Source organism: Passer domesticus, chromosome 25 (assembly GCF_036417665.1).
Source record: "Passer domesticus isolate bPasDom1 chromosome 25, bPasDom1.hap1, whole genome shotgun sequence".
NCBI lineage: Eukaryota > Metazoa > Chordata > Aves > Passeriformes > Passeridae > Passer > Passer domesticus.
The window spans coordinates 495,552-513,838 of NC_087498.1; the positions used below are offsets into that span (position 1 = coordinate 495,552).

General features: G+C 49.0%; 1 protein-coding gene across 2 annotated transcripts in view; it reads left to right on the forward strand.

Moving 5' to 3' along the window:
• Window positions 1-18,287, forward strand: part of IGFN1 (immunoglobulin like and fibronectin type III domain containing 1) — a 61,785-nt gene that overhangs the window by 1,555 nt on the left and 41,943 nt on the right. For both annotated transcript variants that reach the window (XM_064399328.1, XM_064399329.1), the window contains exons 2-3: window positions 114-250; window positions 1,206-1,359. The gene's annotated coding sequence lies outside the window, so the exon portion shown is untranslated. The remainder of the gene's footprint in view (window positions 1-113; window positions 251-1,205; window positions 1,360-18,287) is intronic.

The window sequence follows — 18,287 nt, forward strand, 5'->3', positions numbered from 1 at the left end:
AGTTGCCCCCTCCTGTCAGGAGCTGTGCAGACCCAGAAGGTCCCCCCAGGCCTCCTTTTCTCCAGGCTGAGCCCCTTTCCCAGCTCCCTCAGCCACCCCTCGTGCTTCCACAGCTCCATTCCTGGCTCTGGACTCTCTCCAGCCCCTCAATGTCCTTCCTGAACCACCTGGCATGGACCCCTCATGAGAGGGTGTTTCCAGTCTTGACAGAATTTGCTCCTGTGATGAAAATAAAAATGATAATAGCAAGGTGAGATACATTCAGCCAGAAATAGGTGTAGATCAGAGGGTAAATGATTGTTTGGCAGGTAGTTCTGTGTTTCCGATAGTTTTAACTTTCTAGAAATGAGTAAATAATTGAGACTGCTTGTTTTAGGGCTTGCAGAATGCATAAGTTTTGGACACATTTTAAAATGTCCCACACTGTTCCATGCCCTTGGCATAGGAATTACTGATGTAAAAGTGCTTCCATAGAGTCATAAAGTCATGAGGTGGTTTCAGTTAAGAGGGACCTCAAAACTCATCCCATCCCACCCCATGCCCTGGGCAGGCACACCTTCCACTATCCCAGGTTGTGGCTCCATCCAGCCTGGCCTTGGACATCTCCAGGGATAGGACAGCCACAGCTTCTCTGGGCAACCTGGGCCAGGGCCTCCCCATCCTCACAGGGAAGAATTTTTTTCTATTACTTCATCTAAACCTACTCTCTTTCAGTTTGAAGCCATTCACCCTTGTTCTGTCACTCATGTTCTTTTACATAGTCTCATAAATAATATTCTAAAGAGTTTTCTCACCCATTGCTGTAATGTTTACAATCCTGGCACTGCCATGGCTGCATTCTACCCCCACTCACTGGAGTCTGTATAGGATAGTAGTCTAAATCAGCTGGACTGATCCAAGGAAACTTTCCATGAGAATAATCCTGGGTATTAGATGTGCAAAGGACTTCTAATTCCTTCCTCCTACTCCAGTGTTGCTGAGTGAAAGAAGCTCTTTGGTGCTAAATCAGAGCTCTCCCTTCAGAGCAGAACCCTGGGCCTGCTCATGGGACACTCAATGCTGTGACACAGCTGAGTTTTTTCAGGTTGAAAAGCCCATGGCCGTAGGGATTTTCTGTGACTGACTTTCTTCTGGCTGGTGAGGAGGTGTTTTTATCTCTGACATACCTGTTGTCACAGCGATCTGTTCTTCTGTGTCTTTTGCAGCCCAGAGGTCTGTACCACTGCTTCTTGTGGGGCTACAGAACGCACTTGGAGGAAGCAGCCTGGACTGGTGACAAGACACTGGAAACGCCTTTGGAGGAAGGAAAGGAATGGCCTAGGCAGATGAGAGACGACATCCAGGGATCAGTTTTTTTGGGTGAGCACCTCAAAAACAGACTGACCCAATACAGGATGAGTTTGAAAGTTGCATTTCAGTTCCAGTGCCTTTTCCAAGAGGCTGGTTTCAGAATTCTTGGATAGGAGAGTGAGTTGCATGTACACTTCCTGCAGTGATGAGTGGGAGATCTCACACACACTTCCAGGAGACTGTTTCCTGTTTCCTTGCTGACTTTCCCCTTGGCAAAGCTGCCTTTTTGTCTGTCCCAGATAACTGGGATGCAGCAGGCTCAGTTATCTCCTGGATGTCATCCCTGTTGCTGTGTTTAAAGCCCAGCAGCAGTGGGAAAAGTGAGTTTGCCTGAAGGGAGCAGGATTTGCTGCTTTATTTTTTCCTACCTGTTGCTCAGTCTTGTCCTCATTCCTAAGTGCACCACTGCACACACCCAGCAGATGTGGTCATGTTTCCTGAATTTCTGTGTGTGCTGAATGCAGGTGCCTTCAAAAATCTCTCCAGCAATGGGTTCTGAACCCTACAGAGATCTTGCCCTGAATTCCCAGTAATTTGGGTTGATATTAGCCACTGACACCGCTGTGTAGGGATCTGTGACACACACAGAGAGAGGCTTTGGAGATTTTGGGACTACCGAAATCGTTCATTCCTGATTTCTGCCTCCCGCTTTGCTGGCGGCACTAAGGTGAGAGGTGCCTCAGAGGAGCCTTCCATGGGCAGTGCCCTGGGAATAGAGGCCAAACAATTCACGTGGCACAGAGGGAGAGGGAATGGGAGATAGGAGACAAACACAAATGTGTAAAAGAGGGGAAATGCATCAGCTGTTAATACCCTGCCCTGTTCCTGTCCCTTTACCCATGTAATTAGGCCTTGCTGGCACTCATGGTGTCAATCTGAAGGACAGGTGGCATTTTTGTTAACAGCAGTGGCTGAGGACACACAGGAACAGCTTGTCCTTGTTCCCTCTGGACAAGGGTGTTGGTGACAACACTGCAAACCTTCTTCCGGCCCAGCGCCGGGGTCACAGCAGCTGGCACATATTTAAAGGGCAGTTTATTTTAAATTGTGAACAGATACATTGACTTGTAAATATTCTAGAAATACATCCTGCCATTATAAAAAGCATCCTATAATTCAGGGGGAAGAAATTTAATTCTTCACCTGCAGCAAGATTATTTGGTCTTTCTATTGCCTATGAAATTAAATGCTTTGGGACTTGTAAGCTGACAAGAGAAGAATCTAGGGTGCCTGGGCATTGGGCCAACCTGTGGGACTCTCTTCCCTGTGCAGGATGGGTATTTAGACCAAATAATGGCAATTCTCCTTCTCTTTATGCTGTCAGCTCCTTTCCAGCTCCAAGGAAGTGGTTTGTGGTGCTGTGCCTCAGTTTCCTCAGTCAAATGGTACCACAGCACTGGGAGGGGCTCTGTGAGGGTGGTTGAAGAGCTCGTGAGGGTCACAAGAGCTGCTTGTGATGGTCAGTTCTTGAGGGCTTCTCTCACCCTGAAAGACCTGATGGTCTTAAAAAGCCTCATGGAGATTTGTGAGCATACAGTAATGAACAAACGGTGTCAGACCCAGGCAGGAGCAGCTGCTGTGTGCGTGGGAGCTGACAGAAGATGTGGCTGCCCAGCAGGCTGGGCTCTGATAACCTGGGAGATCCAGTGTCAGTGTGTGTCCTTGGGCCATGCACATGCAGGCTGGGGTTGTGCAGGACCCTCTGTCCAGCATGACCTCCCATGGCGTGGACAGGCAGAGAACAGCCATTAATGTCCAGCCGTGAAGGGTAACTCTGGACAACGGAATTTGGAGCTGGTTCTTGTGGGTCACAGCTGTGCTGCCATGAAGGTGTGATGGGGAAGATGCTCACAGATGGTGATGGGATGGCTCTGGGCTGGTGAGGGGGAACCAACCCACACATGGCTGACCCCCAAAGGGGGGACTCCTGCTTCTCCACCTGTGCTGTGTTCAGTAATTTCTGCCCCTAGACAGAAGACCACTGCCAGTCACAAACCCTGTGCCAGGGAAGGCTCAGATTGGACATTAGGAAGAATTTTTTCACAGAAGGGGTGGTTAGATATTGGAATGTGGTGCCCAGGAAGGTGGTGGAGTCACCATGCCCGGAGGTGTTTCAGGAAAGCCTGGAGTGACACACAGTGCCATGGTCTTGTTGACAAGGTGGGCATTGGTTACAGGTTAGACTCAATGATCTCAGGGGTCTTTTCCAGCCTTAGTGATTCTGTGGTTCTGTGATTATGTGAAACAGGATGGCTGAGGAACAGGGCCTCCTCTGGGTTCAGCCAAAACTTCTGCAGTACTGAGACTAAAGGAGAGAGTGGCTGCACCCCAGAGCAGTGCTCTGGCCCACATTGCTTCCCTCTGCCTGATTTCCCAAGGAAACAGAGGGAGAAGGGAATTCTCTGTGACCTGAGGTATTTTTCAAGAGCCTATGCTCTTCCCTGGAGCCTTGGAACCTGGGTGGTGGTGCAGTCCTGCTGTGAACCAAACAAGAGCTTCAGCCTCCTGGGAGGGAGCTGCCATGGGAAGGGGTGGGGAATTGTGCTCTGATGGAACTGAGGCAGGTGGAGACTTGGCAAAGCCAGACCCAAATACTTTCATCTTCCAAGCCAGGGGTATAGAGCACTGCCCACAGTGGGGATGCTTCCAGCTCTTCGGGTGTAGAGATGTCTGGTGAAGCTGCAGTGCCAGCCTCCCTGCTGTCCTCCCCCGGCCATGTGTGTGATGTGAGGGAAGAGGGGAAGGAATAAAGTCAGGATGGCTGTGATGGATCCTGTTTGTGAGGCTGAGTGGATGCAGCCTCTGGGGACTGCTCTGTGCTGCACCCACTCCTGTTCCGCGGGGGTGTCCTGGGAAGTCTGGCTCCTCCTTACTTGGCAGAGAATCAGTACCATTGGCAGCCTTTTCTGTAACACCTGATTCAGCCAAAAATAAGTTTCTCCAAGACTTTTGATGGAATTGCATGAACAATTATGCCTAAGTGTATTTTTGGCATGAGGCCTTCTGGGGCTTGGTTTTGCCTTCTAAGGTTGTGCAGGAGGGCTGCAGTCACCCCAGTACACTTCGTGCTGTGACTGCTCCTTAAACCTGGCCAGCTTGGAGCTCTTGGTCTGGGCTGATGGTCAGGGTCTCCTCCTGCCTCGCAGTGGGTGTCCTGGTTTAACCCAGCTGCCAAGGCAGCCCCACACTCACTCACTCCTTCACAGTGTGATGGGCAGAGTCAGAGGAGTGAAAGTGAGACATCTGGTGGCTTGAGATAAATCAGTTAATAAGTAAAGCAAAAGCCATGCACACAAACAAAGTAAAACAAGAGAGTCATTCACATGTCCCAACAGTAGGAACAATGGGGGGAAATTCTACATGCGAGACCAATGAAGTCTTTGCTAATAGAGGTCACTGCCTTTGGGGAGTGATGACCCTCTATTTTGGAAGGGCTGCTCAGTGCAGTATTGGACCACGTCTCAGACTTCTTCCAATTTGCACAGTTGGGGTTTTGTTTCCTTAAAAATTCCCAAGTGGATACAGAATTCATCATCTTCTGAGCTGAGTTGCTGTTAAACAGCTGCTCTGTTTCAGAAAGGTTAAAAGAATTCCTGGGGAGACCCCTGGGCAGGATTAATTTCACTGTTTGGTGGGACTGGGAGGGCACTGTGGTTATAGGATCCCACCTGTATTTGCCCCCTTGGAAAAGGATGCTCTCCAGAAACCTTAGTAGAGGCTGGGAGAAGTGACTCAGCTGTGTTCGGAGGAAGTGATTTCAGTGCAAGTAAAGTAAATGCTCATTTCCTCTGGCACAGAAGAGAACATAAATGTTACTAGGTGGGCAGGTTCCCTCAGTGCAACTAAATGTTGTGCTTTCTCAGCTCTGCCATCAGCCTTTAATTTGGAGGCCCCAGATGGGTCATCCCTGTGGATCCAGCAGTGTGGGTGGGAATTTTGCCTCTCCCTGCAGGGCGGACCTCAGGGAGGAGGAGAGCCCGGGAAGCTCCAGCTACAGTAACTGGTTGTCTCCTGTAGGGCTCGGCCCAGAGAGAACTGGGGGCTTGTCGGGGGCTTTTGCACCCCTTGGAAAAGGAACAGAGAATGAGTACAAGCCTTTAATTTCTGTATTGCTTGGATGAAATGAAATGTAAACCAGAAAAGCAAACACAGACATGCAGATGGTAAGCTGCCAAAGGCTCCCAGTAATACACTGGTCATTTTTATCTCCACATCTTTTGTTGTCAGCTGTAGTGACAAACATATATTTATGTTCAATTAAAGTGATGTGTTACACTCATCTGACATCATCATCATCAGTCACCCAGCTTTGCTGAACTACCCCAAACTGTTGTGTTTCCAGCTGTGGGGCTCCTAGCCCCAAGGGATTGTCTGTGATATGGGGTTTCCCTGGACATGATCTTTCCAGGTCAGACGTCTCCCCCAGAAGGCAGTGACACTTTTGTTAACAATTATTCCCCCCTGTCTAAATTAATATTTTTGCTGCTAATTTGGGAAGTAACAAGATAGTGGTGTGGCAGGCAGTGCTCTCAGCACACATGTAGGTTGTATTAAAAATAGACATTAAAATATAATTTCTTGGGTCCTTTTAAAATTATCTGGACCTTTGTCAAGAGAGGTCCATGCTTTTCCTCCCCCAGCATTCCCCCCTCCTTGGAATGCTACTTCCCTCACGATTTTTTTATTAGCATTGCTTGCTGCCATAGGTTTTATTTCTCATATCATATTTCACCTTCCCCTTCTCCGTGTCCCACTGCAGCCACTGACCAGGACAGTCCCTGGCCAGGTTGGGCAGGGCAGGACAGGATAATGTTGCTGACAGAAGACTTCAAGAGGCAATTAACAGCTTCTCCAGCATGCAGGCTCTGATTAGATAGAGGTTGTTCCCAACTTGTCAAAGAGCCTTCTCCTTGGAAGGGAAGACAAAGGAGGGCCTGGACACAGAACCTGCTCTACATTTCTGCTGTGCTGGCTTTCTCTTTGGACAGGATTATTTCAAGAGTTGGTTCCAAGTGGTGTTTTTTGTCAGGAAGGACCTGTACAGGTGGGTCACATCACAGTGAGTGCTTCCACATCACTCATCCTGTGCTGGATGGTTCTGGCCCTGTGGAACAGATGGGCTCAGGAGCAGTAGGAGTGAGCCAAAATCCCATTTCCTTCCACTGCTGTTCTGGGCTCAGTGACAGAGGGCTGTGTAATGAAGGGAGGAGCTTGTAATGCAGAGCAAGATTCAGCCCATGGCTGTAGGAGTGAAGAACATCTGTGGAAGGCTGTGCTTATCCTTCCTGTAGAAACATGGGGGACCTACAGTGATGGGAATCACAAACCTCTGGGAGAAGCCTTTGTGCTGGGAAAGGGGGTGGGAGCTGCTATGCCAACAGGTATCTGCACTGGAAGATAGTGGTAGATTATGGAAGGTGCTGGCAGAGGTGGTCACATCCTGCTTCCGAATGCACTGGCAGGGATGGAAAGACTGACACCAACATCAGCAAGCACTGCACTGGATGTTCTGGGCATGTCCTGAACCATGCTGCTGCAGGGATGTGGAGTCTCCACTGGAGCTTGCTGCAGGTGTTGGAGCAGTGCAGAGATGCTGTGAGAGCAGAGAAATGCTCAGAGCCAGCCTGCTCCAGAGGGAGCTCTGGAGCGCTTGGTGATCCACCAGGTTGCTCCAGCCTTGGGTCTAGGCCTCTCCTGCCTGGTGCTGTGCTCTTTACACCCTGAGCTCCCTCCAAGTGTGGCCTGGCCTCATAGGTATCTTGTGGGTGGCACTGCACATCCCAGCTCCCCTCCCAGCTGGCCCTATTTATGGAGTTCCAATGTTGGCAGGTAGGGAAGTGAGACATTTGAAGCATGAGGGCCTCTCCTGGTGAGGCAGGAATATTTATTTGATCTGATGAAACTTCTTGTCATTGCCCAGGGTTAGGAACTCTGCACATGTGTTCTGAACCATCATTTCCAGGGCATGAGTGGGCTCAATATTCAGGACAAAGCAAACAAAACATTGTTAGAGTGGGAAGAGGGATTTCTACCCATATAAATTATACCACATTTATCACCACATGGAGGGCAGTCACACATCAGAACATTTCTCCTGAGGGCTAAGATAACTTCACTCCCTTTTTATTTCAACAGTCTGATCTTCCAGACTGTGCCATTCGTCTTTTCCATGCAAGGGAAAGCTGTGGGGGGAAGCCACTCAGCCATAGGTCAGATGGGCAGAAATGTCTCCTGTGGAAAGACAGGAGACATTAAAATACAGTGTAGGGAGTCTCTTTCACTGCCTCCATTCCTGCTAGATAATAGGGGAAATTCTCCTGAAAATTTATCTTGATGAATTAGGCAGATTTCATAGCTCCTTCCCAGGCTTTCCTTGTTGGGGAAAGCTCATGATGGATAATACAGGAATGACCATAGTCCCTAGGAGTGGTCCCAGCTCTGCAGGGTGTCCCAGGAGCAGGGATCACCACTGTGTTCACTATATCCAGCTCTTACTGGTGCAGAGAGCTGTGATCCTACAAACCACTGTTGTTTTTTAAGTTTGCTTCCACAAGAGCCCAAAATGCCTGAGCAGGTAGAGAGAGCTCTTGAAGAGTTTGGGTTTGGATTAGGGACTTCAAAAGTTCCCTTTTGTGTTTCTGTTCTGTGACACAGTCATGATTCAAGGCAGTGCACAGGGATTAGTGACCAGCAGAAGCCCCCTGTGTAGATGCCTGGTCCAGAAGGGATTTATTTCAAACCCAGAGCAGTGTCTCTGCCAACTCACCTCCTGTTTGCCCCAAAGCAATCTCAGCCCATGCAGCCATTGTCAGACAGGGACAAGGGAAATGTGCATGCCTTGAGCACTTCTCACCCAGGTAACCCACAGCCCAAACAGTGCTGCCACCATCACCATCCATCACAGCTACTGAAAACACCTCAGATACTTCTGCTGGCTGACAGCTCTCTTGCTCCCTGAGACCCAAGAGGCCTCTGACACTGTTCAGAGAGCCAGGACGGGAGCACCAGAGCTTCTGGAAAAGAGAGGGACTTCATTTGATTGCTTTTTCTTCTCCTTTGACAAATATTCCAGTGCAGATGCTGAAAACCTTTCAATTCACTAAAATCTGCCCATGTGTGCTATTTCTTCCAAAGTCAGTCCCTTTTCTGGGAGTCTCTCCACAGGGATGATGAGCTACATTCTGTGTGTGTCCAATCCTGCTCTGGGGTAGAAGGATCAATGTAGCCACCCTTCTCAAAGGGCTGACAGAATTGGTGCTGGTCACTCCTGTGAGCGTGCAGAGGAGCTGGAAGGGTTGGCTGGCAGGACATTAACAGCAGCTTGTTTGTGCTCTGAGCAGGCTGCCCTGGCCCTCAAGCTCTTCTTTTCTTTGGGCAAGTCCTGCAGGGCAGTAGTGCCCATCTACCCCCACATTAGTGCCAGCCCCTTGGAGATCCTGCTCAGGTTACCCAAACAGCCAAGCCACAGCTTGGACAGTGCCAAGGAGCATTCCAGCAGGGAAGGTGTTTTTATGCTTCCCCTGAGACTGAATCACAGAATCATTTAGGTTGAAAAAGACCACTGAGCCCAAGCTATGCTCAACTCCCACCTTGTCACCCAGCCCAGAGCACTGAGTGCCACATCCAGGTGCTCCTAGGATTGGGGACTTCAAAGCTCCCTCGGCAGCCCCTTGCAATGTTTAATAACCACAGAATCACAGAATCACAGAATCTCTAGGTTGGAAGAGACCTTTAAGATCATCAAGTCCACCCCATGTTCTAACACCTCAACTAGATCATGGCACCAAGTGCCACATCCAGTCTTTTTTTAAACACATTTTTAAACCCTTTCTGTGAAGAAATGTCTCCTAATGTCCAACCTTCCCTGGCACACGTTGAGCCTTTTTTCCTGAGCACGCTAAAGCTGCAGAGGGCTCTGAGCCCTGACTGGACAGAGGTGGCCTCAGCAGGACCTGTCCCCATCACAGCTGGTTGAGCTTGTGTGATCTGCAGGATTGAAGAGACAGCACACACCCAGGGCTGTGTCCTGAATCCCTCTCTTGCAGGGCAATGTCTGACTAACCCAAGCAGCCCCTCTCTGTGTAGTCATTCAGGCCCTGGCAGCAGAGGCAGGGCAGTGCTGCAGCCAGGCTCAGCTTTCCTGCTCCAAGCCAAGGGCTGTGCCAGTGGTGATGGACGGACAGGGAAGGGACGTGAGGGAGCAGAGGGGAGGGTGTGTGTACCCCTTCCCCACAGCTTCTCCCACTCAGAAGGTGTTTATCCTAGTGACAAGTGCTATGGGCCTTTCATAACTGCTGCATTAGCAGAGGATCAAGTGGCACTTAATGGGAGCAGTCTGCCTCATAAAGTGTGATGGGAAAGGTCGCCAAGGTCGAAGGGGAAACATTTTCAGCAGGCTGACACAAGCCTTGGCTTCTGCCTGACAACAGGTGCCAGTTTGCTGGGCTGCTCTCCCCTCCTGCACTGCGGCTGCCCCGTCCTCTCCTGTGTGCTGGCTCCAGGCTCTGCAGCGGCGCCAGGAGTGTCTGTGAGCTCTCTGTGTGGCACACAGGGAACAAACCTCCTGCAGAATGCAGGGAAAAGGGGATCTGAGGCCACCGGCTGGCTTCTGAACTAGGGAAAAAAGGGAGTCGAGGCTGTGATGCTTCCTTGTGAAGCTGCTCCAAACCAGGTTGAGCGCTTCACTTTGAAAGGAATGAGAGGGACCTGTCTTTATAAACAAACTGTGGGTAAAGCTAGATACTGAGAGATTAAAGAAGCAATGGGAGGAACAATAAATCCCATAGGAAAAGAAAAAGGGGGGGGTATACTTTAGAAGGGGGTCTGAGGAAATTCAGGAAGTCTGTACCTCTCAAGTACCTCAGCCAATGGGGAAAGAGAGAGGGAAATGTGGCTGGGAAATTAGGAGGCTGTGTCCTCTAAAAATTTGAGAGACCCCAGGGGAAATGCCCCATGGCCTCTCCCTTTATTCGAATAAGGTTACAGGACTCCTCTGTCTCCATTTTGGACATAAACCTCTGGTGTTTGAGGATTAATTTGCCTGACAACTTCAATGCCACAATAAAGAGGTTCACTCCTTAAGGCCACTGATTTTGCTGGGGTTTGTTTCTCCCTGTGCTGGACTTCTGTTGGATTTGCTGAAATGAGGTTGCTGGGTCTCAGCCAATCTACAGTTTGAACACCCCCAGTTTGCCCAGACAGATGAAATCTTACTGCTGCTCCTGGCAAGACTGTCCCTGCAGTCAGACACATATTGATGGCTTTGCAAATCTTCTTGCCCTCCTCTCTTGCTGCTTTGGTGTCCCATCTGTCTTACACAGTTTCATTTGGGACAATGCAGGGTATTCAGTCCAGGCCAAGTTGCTGATGACAAGCTAATTAAAGACCAAGCAAGGGAGGAGCAGCCTAATGAGGGAGAAGTGGGAGGAAGGGCAGTTTGCCAGGGCTGTGCTGGGAGACTCTGGCTCAGTGGAACTAACTGTGTGCTGTAATTGATGGCTCAGGGGAGGCCCTCCTCAGACACACTGTAGGGCAGAGGAATGGAGACCTGCTTCAATGGCCTGTTCTGGGAGACTGGGATGGGATCACACCTTCCCAGCTCCAGCGTTTCCTCTACAGGGTCAATCCTTAGCTTTGACATGGAGTTAACTGTCCTACACCATTGAAAATAGGAGACCTGCAGAACACTGTATGGCCATGTCAGTGCAAACAAAAAGCCAGGAGCAGGAGTGGCATCTTCTCAGGACCAGCAGTACTCAGGCTGGAGGTCCTGTGACCATGAGCCACAAGATCACAGAATCATTTATGCTGAAAAGACCTCCAAGATCATCCAGTGCAACCATTAACCCAGCTCTGCACCACTAACCCACATCCCTAAGCTCCACATCCACTTGTTTTCTGGATACTTCCAGGGATGGTGACTCCACCACTGCCCCAGACAGGTGTGCCAGGGCTTGATCACCCTCCCAGTGAAGAAATTTTTCCCAATATTCAATTTAAGCAGGCCCTGGCTAGCTCCCTTCCTGCAGTCCTGTGAAGGGAATGGGGCATGAAATGGAGGTGGATTCTGGCGCTGGTGGGAATAGAGGCTCTGCTGGAAGTTTCTATTTGGAATCGGCATGCTGGGAACTCAGGGGTTACCCCGAGTACTCACAGGAAGTCAGCACAAACAGCCAAGTGCTGCAAGTGGTGATGGGGCTGTGCCAGAGGTGTGTTAGCATGGCACTGGTCTTAGCACCTCACCCTGGGTCTCCTTCACCTTCTTCATCCAAAGTAATCAAAGCAAGGCAATTCCTTGCCTTTGGGGAATGATGGAGTGTGAAAAAGCATCATTTATGAGTATGAAGAGAGTTTTATTTGGCTTGTTTTCTGCTGTTTCCATGCTGAATTTCCTTTCTGAACAGTGGCACTGAGACTTCTTTGATTCACAATCAAATTATCCAGTGCATCTCACCAAACATGGGGAAAGGACTGAGAGCTTCTGTATGCTCTCTGTAGCTCCAAAAGGGACTGTGGACTGTAGAATGGTTGTGTCTTGTGTGTTTTGTTCTGAAATCCGGAGAAAGATTTTCCTAGCCTTTGCCTCAGGAATGCTCATTTCTCAAGTGAAACGGTGCAGGAGCTCTGCATTTCCCACCTCCTCAGGAAAGCCTGGGGATTTTTGCTGCAGCAGACTGCTCCTAACCATAAGGCATGGCCCAAAGGCTGTTGTAGCAGTTGTGTTTGGCACAGGCTCTGCCAGGGATCTGTTTGCAGGGAGAGCTCTGTTCTTGAGGCCAAGTGCCCAGGGCAGTCAGTGGGTGCAGCCACCTGCACTGCCCTCCCTGTGCCTGCGACCTCTCCTCACAGCTTCTAAAATTCCTCTCACCACGGGGGGGCATTTCCTTATTATCAACACCTGCTTGGACATGCAGAGGCACTGACCCCTCCAGAGCCGCTGGGACCAAAAGCTTTGGGGCATAACTCTGTGGAGGTGTTAAAGCTGGCTGTGAGTAATTTATGGTCTGCAGCAGGGACACAGCCCCTGCATGCAGGGTGCTGGGGCAGGAGCTCTGCTGTCAGCTGGGTGTACAGGGGACATTCCTTGGTCACAGCTTCCCACACTCTCCATCATAAGTCAGCAGAGTCATGAACAGGAAACTGTGGTGATTCTGAGGCCCCAGAGCCCCCAGCAGGTCCCGTGAAATGCTGTCAGAGACACCCGCACACAAATGATGGAAGAACCATCACAGCAGAGAACAGACACGCACAAAAGGTGTATTTCTGTTTGGATGAAACACCCATCTGGGATTTCTGTCTAAAGGACATGGAGGTCTTACAGTGGGTAAGAATTGGTACCTTCTGTTCCAAGGGCTTCTCTGGCAGGGTGTTGGCAGCCTGTAAGCTTGTGTGACACTACCTTGTTCACCCAAATGAGTGCACTGGAGTATCCAGAGCTGTGCCCATGGCCCTGCTGCTGGGCTGGGACATGGGGGCCATCGTGCTGTGCACACAGTTCACTGTAGGTTGGCAATTCAAAGAGAATGTCCAAGGGTCAGGACAACAAATTGCCAAAATAGTTGTATAGCAAGTCACCCCCGACTGGCATTTACTGCAGCCAACAGTTTCTGACCTCAGTGTCTCCTGGCCATTTGTCCTCCCAAATCTTCTGACCTTAGAAAAGGCCTCTGAATTTGAGTGGCAGAAAGCTGTGACACCAAGTTCTCATTATAAAATAAATCGATGGTAACTGTGTCAGACACTCCACCTTGTTATTCCAACAAGGAGGCTGGACTAACCACATCTGGTGGTTAAAAGTCTCCTGATATTCCTCTTTATGGACAGTTATTTTCTTTGTCCTTCTCTTACCTTGTGTCCCCTTTTGTTATTTACCTTTGTAAGATATTTAATATATTTTATCACCCTTCTCTCTTTTGTTGGGCTGAACAAGCAACCTTACTCACTCTATTTTAATACAACTTGTCCTCCCCTACCTAAGCAGCCCATGATGCCACCTCCACACATCCTCCTGCTTGAGAAACTTGGTTTTCAACATGGACAAACAGCCATGTTTCCTGGATTGTGGTAGAGGCCTCAGAAATTGGGATATTTCCCTAATAGCAATACTTACCAGCTCATGCTGGAATTGCACTTGGAGTTTTCCATCCACACGGTCATGGTGATTTCCATTCCTGTGTCCTCTGTTCTCCAGTCACCCTTGTCATCACCATTTTTGCCATCATTATGATTTAAAACGGAGGCTTCACATATTCTCACTCTCTCAGTGCTGCAGAGTCAACCCATTTCATCTTCTATTTTTGGTCTAGATTTTTTCACTGCTTGTCTTGAGGAATATGTACTGTCCTACTTAGCTTGATATTTGTCAATTCTTACTTAATCACTTAACCAGGCTTTGCAAACAGACCAGTTTGGAAAAGGCATAAAAGCTGGCAAAACACCCCTTCTCAGACTCATGAGGACAAGAAACATGACAGAGTCTGTAGATGTGAGGAAGGGAGTACCTTGGGAAATCAAGGTCATAGTAGAAATAAAAATAACCTATTATTTTTTTCCGTCTGTGTTTCGTGTGGAGGTCCCCATGCTTGGGTCTCTCATTTGTGAGTGTTTCCACTTAAGTCAGTCTCAGACTGAAGATCAGGAGGCTGTGGAATGTAGAAATGAAGAAAACCAGCAGATTTCAACAGAGATATGAGAATGGACCAGAGAGATGAAAATCTCCCCCAGTGCAGGTGTGAAACACCTGGACTGCAGTCTTATACTTAAAGTTGACTTTGTACTGTGAGAAAAACTTGAGGATCAGAGTCAGGCCCCTGAGTGTAGCAATAGACCCAATTCCCTGGCAAGAATGGCATCTTCAGAGCACCTGTGCAAGGTCAAGGGAAGCTGATCACTCATGGTTTCCTCCACAATGAACACAGATGAAACAACATGGATCTTCTCTGAGCGCACCCAAGTGTGTTCCTTTCATAAGCCAGGACTCCCCAGTTATTAATAATAGCTGATATCAGACTGCAGCATGACAGCAATTCCTCACAGGGCCTTAATGACATACTTTCTGGTAAGCAAAATCATTAGAAGGGAAATGTTGCCAGGAATCCTAAATCCCTGACACTGGCATGCTGGGGTTTAGAAGCTTCCATCTCCAAACTGCCTTATGGGACATGATTTGTCAGGATGGTTTTCAGCTCAGGAGTTCTCCTTTCTGCAGTGCTTGCCCTTCTTCATGTCATGCCTTTGCTGACAGGCACTGTCACTCCAACCTTCCTCTTGAGCTCTCTTGTATTAATTTTTGTTGCCTCCTTTTAGCCCATTATCCATTTCCACACATTTAATAAAGCAAGTTTCTGCAGTTTTGTCGTGGTACTTGCACACAGAAACTTCACTATCATCTCATGTTCACTGCTCAAAGTTAGCACAACCATTCCAGGTGATGTTCTTGGGTGGGGGTCAGCTTGAAGGTGAACCAGTTCTGTGTGCCCATCATAAACTTCTGCACCCTGGGCTAAATCCAGAGATGTGTGGCCAGCAGAGCAAGGGTGGTCACAGAGGGACAGAGGGACAAAATCTTCTTTGTGCTTCCAAATTGCAACAGGCAATGGCCAAAAGTTCCATCTCAGGAGGTCCAGGGTGGGCACTAGGAAAAGATCTCTCCAGAAAGCTGGTGCAGGCCTGGGACAGGTCACGAGAGAGGGGGAATCTCCATCCTTGTGAGAGTTTGGGGTGTTTCCTGGGACTCCGTGAAAAAGGCTTGGCTGCTCAATCAGGTATTCCAGATAGTCCTTCCCTGAGTGGGAGGATGGACTGGGGATCTCCAGATCCCCTGGTCACTGCCACCTCCATGGTTCAGTGACTATCAGCTGTATCTCTCTGCCACCTGCCAGGCCAGGTGTCTTTCAGGTTCACCAGGTCTGACCAGGCTGCCAAGGACAGTGGTGGAGTCACCATCCCTGGAAGTGTCCAAAAAATCCAAAAAATGTGTGGACACTTGGGGCAGGGTCTAGTGGTGATCATGGCAGTGCTGGGAGAATGTTGGACTCAATGATCTTTGAGGCCTTTTCAAGCCTAAATGACTCCACGATTCTGTGACTCTGTGACTTTTCTTGACCCTGAGCCTTGTAGGAGTGCTCTGCCCTTGCATCTCTGGAAACAATGATTAGGGCACTGGAAAGTGGCAAATAATAAACCATTTTCAAGAATGACAGCAGATAAATAAATCCTACAGACCTCAGCTGCTCTGTGGAGACTCCCAGCCTTCCTGCCATCCTCTGACCAGCTCTGGGATCTGTGGATGGTTTGACTGATACACCACAGAGCTGAGGGTTAAAGAACCTTTCTTGGGTGAAATGTTTAAGGAATTGCCAAAACCACTTGTGTTGAAAGGGGTCCCAATTCCTTGAGACTTACAAAGTTAAACTGGGGCCAATCTTCTTCTTTCCCCCTTTGGCTGAGCTCAGCAATCAGCTGACATAGTTAAGCCGACAGTCATTAGATTTATATGTCCTTTGCTTCTGGCATTCTGTCCTGTCTGCTGGGGCAGTTTGGGGCTGGTGACCTTTGTGGCATGTGGCAAGGCCAGTGAGTCTTGGCTTCTGCCGCAGACGGCTGTGGCTTGTTGTTTAAGGAAGTTTATTTCTCAAGGCTGTGGTCAGCAGTGAGCGATGCACTTGTGCTATATTTGCAGGCATACCTAGAGAGTCAGGAAGGAGGCCAGAACCATTCCAGAGAAGACAAACTGCAGATCTCAATGTCCTTATCAATGAGGTGTATATTCATAAGCTACAAAGGAGACACAAATTGTCCAACAGGATAAATAAAGAGGGAGAACAGGGACAAGAAAGGCACCTGGAGTATCAGACAGCCACTTAGAAGATGATGGATAAATGGGTAAATACTACACCAGGAAGAGAAACCTGGATTTTTAGTGTAGATAAATTGGACATAGAGCTAAAATTGTGCTTTAAAATACAAACATGCACAAAGCCCAGAAATTTTTGTCTTCATATACCTGCAGACGGTGAGCAGCAGCAGTTAATGGTTTATTGGATTGCTCCCTGCTTTTTAGAGCTCCTTAGAGTTTTCCTCTGGGTTGCTGAAAATCTTGTTCTCTGATGGATTGACCTTTCTTCATCAGCTTGCTCTCTGCTCTGCTGCCAGCTTGGAGTGGGATCCAAGTCCTTCAATATTGCCATGAAAGGGGTGGGAAGGATGGCCAGGAGAGCATCTCACCAGCACATTCCTTCTTCCAGCAAGGATTGGGCAACTGCAGTGTGACCCAGCTGGCCTGAGGAGCCAGGGGGAGTTCAGACTAGTAGTAGAACTGAGGAGTGCAGGTCAGCTGGTTTGAGTGATAAACATGTGAGGCTTCTCTCCTTCTCCTCTCCACTGAGGGCTGCCAGGACAGCTCAGCCCCTCTGTGGTCACTGTGGGGAAAGAAACTTTGCTCTGGTTAGGCCTTCAAACTGGAACTCACTGGGTGCAAAGAGAGGAGTGAGAGGTGAATGTAAAATGAGAGATGTCTGGAAAATAAGCTGAATGAAGCTGAAGAGCTCATGAATGAGAGTATGACCCATTCACTGTTATGGTCACACACAGCCCTGAGCCACCTGGGACACTCAGTCTGTCAGTCCAAGAGATTGACAAGGACATACTGGATTTGGAAATGCTCAAATTATGAGCAATTTGCTTGCCCTTCAGTTTGCCCCAGAGCAGCAGCCCAGGTCTGTCTCAATGCAGGGTTAATCAGGGCCTTTGCGTGGGTCTGGTTTCCTCTTGCTCAGCTCCTGGCACTGGCATTGTCTGCCCCAGCCACCCTTCCCAGAACACAGATCTCCCTCATCCATCACAGTTCTGACACAGGATCCCTCTCTGACACCCACTCCTCCTTTCCTCCCTTCTCCCAGTCTGCCCAGGATGGATCAGCACCCCTGACATTATCCTGCTCCTTTCAACAATCCATCCATCCACCCATCCATTCCTCATCCATCCATCTACCTGAAAAGTGACCTGCCCACTTGTCCCTCCCCAGCCCAGAGCCTGCCTCTCTGTCTGTCTGGGAACACCAGGACATCCCTGGAGGTGGAAAACATGGAGTGTGTGTGACTGTGGGCCACCAAAGCAATCCAGGAAAACCAGCTCTGGAAACTGCCAAAGACAGTTTGTAAACTGGGCTGCAGACACGAGATCATCCGCCTGGTCTCAGAGGCTCTGCTTTTCCCAGGCAGTTGCAAACTCAGCTGTGTTGAAGGGAATAATGTTGCAAAGAGGTGACAAAGGTCAGTGTGAGACATTAAAGGAGGGGAAAGTGATTTATTTTAACACAAAATGTTTTCATTCACTCAGGATACAGGTACCCCTTAGCACCAAGATGTATTCCAGTGTTTTTCCCAGCATGCAGGCACCAAGAGATGTGCATCCAGATGAACCCAGTGATGTTAGGGAAGGCTTCAGGTACTCGGTACCTCTTAGGGCTGGATGCTTCAAACTGAGGTGACTTGAAAAATGAAGTTTTGCATCTTCAGGAGCCTGGAAGTGGCTTCGTTTTCTCCCACTGCCTGGGCCAGGCCACATGGCCATCTGACCATGATCTTCCTGGGCACCTCCATTTCTGGGCTTGGCTCATCCCTGGGGCAGAGAAATAACTGGCAGGAGACTCCCGTGGTTGGGATCTTATTGGATTCTCAGCTGGTTCAGCCTCACAGCACAGCCCTAGCAAAGAACTACTTTGGCAGAGACTTTTGAGATCTTCCTTGCTGCAACTTTGATCCTAAACAGAAGGATTGCTTCCTGTGACACTTGGGAAAGTCAGCATTAGTGTGAAAGCAGGGTAGAAGCTGCACCTGCAGGGATGAACCTGGGTGAGAACTTTTGTGCTGGAGAGCATTGATCAATTCACTGCATATGCACAGGAATCAAATTAAATTCCTTGGGAAAAGTCTTGC